This window comes from Babylonia areolata, chromosome 32 (genome assembly GCF_041734735.1).
Source record: "Babylonia areolata isolate BAREFJ2019XMU chromosome 32, ASM4173473v1, whole genome shotgun sequence".
Classification (NCBI taxonomy): Eukaryota; Metazoa; Mollusca; class Gastropoda; order Neogastropoda; family Buccinidae; genus Babylonia; species Babylonia areolata.
In genome coordinates this window covers 18281734-18286733 of record NC_134907.1, presented here as the reverse complement: position 1 = coordinate 18286733, position 5000 = coordinate 18281734, and the positions used below count along the sequence as shown (strand labels likewise).

Sequence of the window (5000 nt, the reverse complement as noted above, 5' to 3'; positions counted from 1 at the left end):
CGAACTATTCCTATGGCCACGGTATCAAGTTTTTTTTATGTGTGCGGCAATTCTTCAGTCTCTCTATGTAGGTTTTAAGCATCATGCTTATGCGTGCATCATACATCGATATGTGATTTGATAGCGCATTCATACAATATGTATGTTAACAGCTCAGTTTTTTGTGTATTTCTTCTCTCTATGTATGTTACAAGCCTCTGATGCTTATGCCGCGTGCATGACTCGAGTCACACATCATGCATCGATGATATTTCAGCTGCAGTACGATGTGATTTGTGATAGCCCTTTCATACAATATGTATGTTAATAGCTCATTAATTATTCATGTCACCTTCATCTCACCTTCTTTTCCCCCAGTTTCGTCCACCCTCTTACTCCCCCCATCCCACCTATCCCCCTCAGTTCCCCTACTGAGTTTTTCTCTCTCGTTCCTTCCCAACCCAGCAACATTATCACTGATCTTCTGACGTGTGTGTGTGTGTGTGTGGTGTGCCGGTGTGTGTGTGTGTGTGTGTGTGTGTGCGTGTGTGTTTGTGTGTGTGTGTGGTGTGCCGGTGTGTGTGTGTTGTGTGTGTATGTGTGTGTGGTGTGTCAGTGTGTGTATGTGTCAGTGTGTGTGTGTGTGTGTGTGTGTGTGTGTGTGTTATCTTCAGTTTAACGTCTATTCACTTTTAGTGTTATTGCCGGACGGAAAGGCGAGAAGTCAGTAGTGGATAAAAGAAAGGGAATGCGAAGTGAATATTTGTGTAAGAAAATGTACGTTATGCATCGGCGGAGAGGAAAAGTATATCATCAGAACTGAAAGTTTAGAGAGAATGTGGTACGTAATGAATGAGGCGGTGTGTGTGTGTGTGTGTGTGTGTGTGTGTGTGTGTGTCCAGGGTGTGGGTGTATGTGGTGTGGGTGTGTGGGTGAATACATTTTTTTTTTTTTTTTTTACCAGTATGCCCATGTCTTTACCAGCTATCAGTATTGTTTCGTGCAGACCCTGTTTAGAAGGTTCCGTGGCGAGTCAATCTGCAGTGGACGTCTGATCCCGGCAGTGTTCACCATGGCAGTGATGAGAATTTAAGCCGGCGGCTGTGCTGTTTGGCCACGTGGTGTCAAACTGTGTCTTCAGTCGGGACACACTGACGAGGAAGGTCGGTGGCAGAATGGTTTAGACGCTCATCTGCCACTGAATACAAAGAGTCAATGAGGGTGTGTGTTCGAATCCCACTCTCGCCCTTTATCCCAAGTTTCGGATTGGAAAATCAAATTGAACGTCTAGTCACGTTTCGACTGAGACGATTAACCGAGGTCCCGTGTCAGTGTAGCACGCACTTGAAAAAGAACCCATGGCAACGAGAGTGTTGTCCTCAGTCTGGCAACATCATACAAAAAGAAATCCACTTTGATAGATACACAAATATATAAGCATTCACTCAACAAGGCCTGACAAGCGCGTTGGGTTATGCTGCTGTCAGGCATCTGCCTAGCAGATGTGGTGTAGCGCACATGGATTAGTCAGAACGCAGTGACGCTTCCTTGAGAAACTGAAACTGAAACTGAACCTGTTTCGTCAGAAAAGGCACTTTACTTCGTTGACTATTTTCCTGACCGGGCTCCACCCAAAATCGGGGAAAATTGAAACCGTCGACAGAGGCAGGAGAGGATTGGGCCCAGGACGAGCCCTTTTAGTTTCGTTTTTTTTTCCTTCCTTCTTGAGGAAAACTGTCTGGTTCCATATTTTACCAACTTTTATCTTTAACTGAGAAGAAAAGGACAGTGTGAGGAGAAGGAAGAAGAAAGTAGGAGGAAGAGAAGAAATCAACATTAATCATGATGCTCGATATAGCCCAGCCACTGAACTGCAAAAGAGTCAATTCAAGGCCAGAAGAAGAAGCAGGAGGAGCAGCAGAAAAAGAAGAAGAAAGTGAAGGAGCAGAACTGAACAGGAAGTGAAGAGGAGGAGGAGAAGAAAAAAAAATGTTAAAGAAGAAGACTGAGAAGATGAAAATGCTATAAAAACCCCACCAAACGTCACGTCACCAAGAACAAAAACGTGCTTGGACCATTGAAGATGTTTTCACTCTGTAGTATTCTCTGTTCCCCCCAAAACAAGCCGAACACACCTTGTCCTTGTTTGTTAAACGTCAAGTTTCTTACGTTCTACTGAAACAACTTTGAACGGGACTTGTGTGAGAAGTGCTGATGTATTTCTGTGAGGTTTTACGAAAGCTGTCCTTTGGAACTGATCTTCCTTGTGTGTGTGTGTGTGTGTGTGTGTGTGTGTGTGTGTGCCGGTGTGTGTGTGTGCGCATAGAGTTGACTTCATCAAGATTTTGCGCATTATAAATATTATTATTAGTAGTAGTAGTATTTTTATGTATTTATCTATTTTTTTTCTTCATTATTATTATCATTATTATTATTATTTTCTCAAGGCCTGACTAAGCGCGTTGGGTTACGCTGCTGGTCAGGCATCTGCTTGGCAGATGTGGTGTAGCGTATATGGATTTGACCGAACGCAGTGACGCCTCCATGAGCTTCTGATACTGATACTGATACTTCTTCTTCAGTCGTTTGTGGGCTGCAACTCCCACCATCGTTCACTCGTTTTTTTGACGTGCATGACAGTTTTTCCCCCGCCATGTAGATATAAGGAACTGATCAAAACTGACTGTTGGAGCCAAGGTTTAGGCGCGTTGTGTTTCCTTTGTTGCGTGTGTTGTGTGTTCTGTGTTGTATGTGTTGTGTGTTGTGTGTCGTGTGTTGTATGTTCTGTGTGTAGTGTGGCGACGCGCTCTCCCTGTGGAAAGCAGCCCGACTTTCACACTGAGAGAAATTTGTTGTGACTTAGTGTGACAGAGTACATACGATACGATACGATACGATACGATACAATACAAATTGTAATTGAATACATCACATGGAGATGAATAGGTAAAAAAAAGAGGGAAATGTATGCATATATCAAAACTCTTAAACACACACACACACACACACACACACACACACACATCGCACCTGTTGACTGATTTCTTGTGCAAGATTCTGCACAAAATAATGTGCATGCAGTAGGTAAACTCTCTCTTTATTGCTGTTGTCGTTTTTATTTGGTTTTTTGATTAATTATAGTGTCCACAATTCTTTTGGAGGGCTTCTCGACAAATAAAATAAAAATGAGTCTGAGTCTGGTTCATACACGAATCACTCTATCCTTCCAACCACCCACCCACCCACACACCCACCCATCCATCCACCCTTCCAACCACACACCCGTCCACCCACCCACCCGTCCACACATCTACCCCTACACACATCTACGCCTCCACCCGTCTACACATCTACCCCTCTACCTACCCACCGCTCCGCCCGTCTACACATCTACCCCCCTCCCCCCCCCCACCGATCCACCCGTACACACATCTACCCCTCCACCCACCCACCCTCCACCCGTCCACACATCTACCCCTCCACCCACCCACCCCTCTACCCGTCCACACACCTACCCCTCCACCTACCCACCCGTCCATACATCCACCCCTCCACCCACCCACCCTCCACCCGTCCACACACCTACCCCTCCACCTACCCACCCGTCCATACATCCACCCCTCCACCCACCCACCCTCCACACACCTACCCCTCCACCTACCCACCCCTCCACCCATCTACCCCTCCACCTACCCACCCCTCTACCCCTCCACCCATCTACCCCTCCACCTACCCACCCTCCACCCGTCCACACATCCACCCACCCACCCTCCACCCGTCCACACACCTACCCCTCCACCCACCCACCCTCCACCCGTCCACACACCTACCCCTCCACCCACCCACCCCTCTACCCGTCCACAATCCTACCCCTCCACCTACCCACCCTCCACCCGTCCACACATCCACCCACCCACCCCTCTACCCGTCCACACATCTACCTCTTCACCCACCCACCCTCCACCCGTCCACACATCCACCCCCTCCACCCCCCACCCACCCCTCTACCCGTCCACACATCCACCCCTCCACACACCCACCCCTCCACCTGTCCACACATCTACCCCTCCCCCTAAACCCAAACACCCCTCCAACCGTCTACACATCTACCCATCCACCCACCCATCCATCCACCCGTCCACACATCTACCCTCCACCCACCCACCCCTCCACACATCTACCCCGCAACCCACCCATCCATCCACCCGTCCACACATCTACCCCTCCACACACCCACCCCTCTACCCGTCCACACACCCGCTTCTCCACCAATCCACCCCTCTACCCCTCCCCCCACCCACCCCTCCACTCTTCCACCCACCCACCCCTCAACCAGACCACCCACCCACTCACAAAAAAACACCAAAACAATGATAATGCCACACGGAGATAATTCCTCTTCTCTCCTCCCGCCATTGCCTTCTCCTCTCTCTCAGAGCGGTGACCACACACACTCACAGCCCCCCCCCTCCCGCCCCACCCCTCACACACCCACAACACCCACACACACACACACACACACACACATCCACGCCCCCCCCCCCCAATCACCACACACACACACCAACTTCACATACACCACCATCCCTCACACCCACCCACACACACAACACCCACATCCACACACCCCTCCCGCACCCACACACACACCCCACACACCCATCTCATTCACCAATACCACCACCCGCCCCACCCCCACAAACACACACACCCACACACACAACACCCAATCCACCCCCCCCCCCCCCACACACACACCCCACCCACCCACCACCACACACACAACACCCCCTCCCCCCCCGCCCCCTCCACACATACAGTCAGCAGTGATCCCAGTCAGTGAGGTAAGTAGTCCCCTCACACCCACACCACCATCCCCACACACACACAACACCCACCCCCTCCACATCCCCCCCCACCTCCACACCCCCCCCCACACACACACAACACCCACCCCTCCACATTCCCCAACCCCACCCCCACCCCACACACCCCACACACAGAGGCGGCAGTGATCCCCA

General features: G+C 50.3%; 1 protein-coding gene across 4 annotated transcripts in view; it reads right to left on the bottom strand.

The window, feature by feature from the left end:
* Positions 1–4985: 4985 nt before the first annotated feature.
* LOC143276503 (monocarboxylate transporter 12-like) overlaps positions 4986–5000 on the bottom strand; it is a 22943-nt gene continuing 22928 nt past the window's right edge. For all 4 annotated transcript variants that reach the window (XM_076581036.1, XM_076581039.1, XM_076581037.1 and 1 more), the window contains exon 6: positions 4986–5000. This exon is cut by the window's right edge and continues 118 nt beyond it. The gene's annotated coding sequence lies outside the window, so the exon portion shown is untranslated.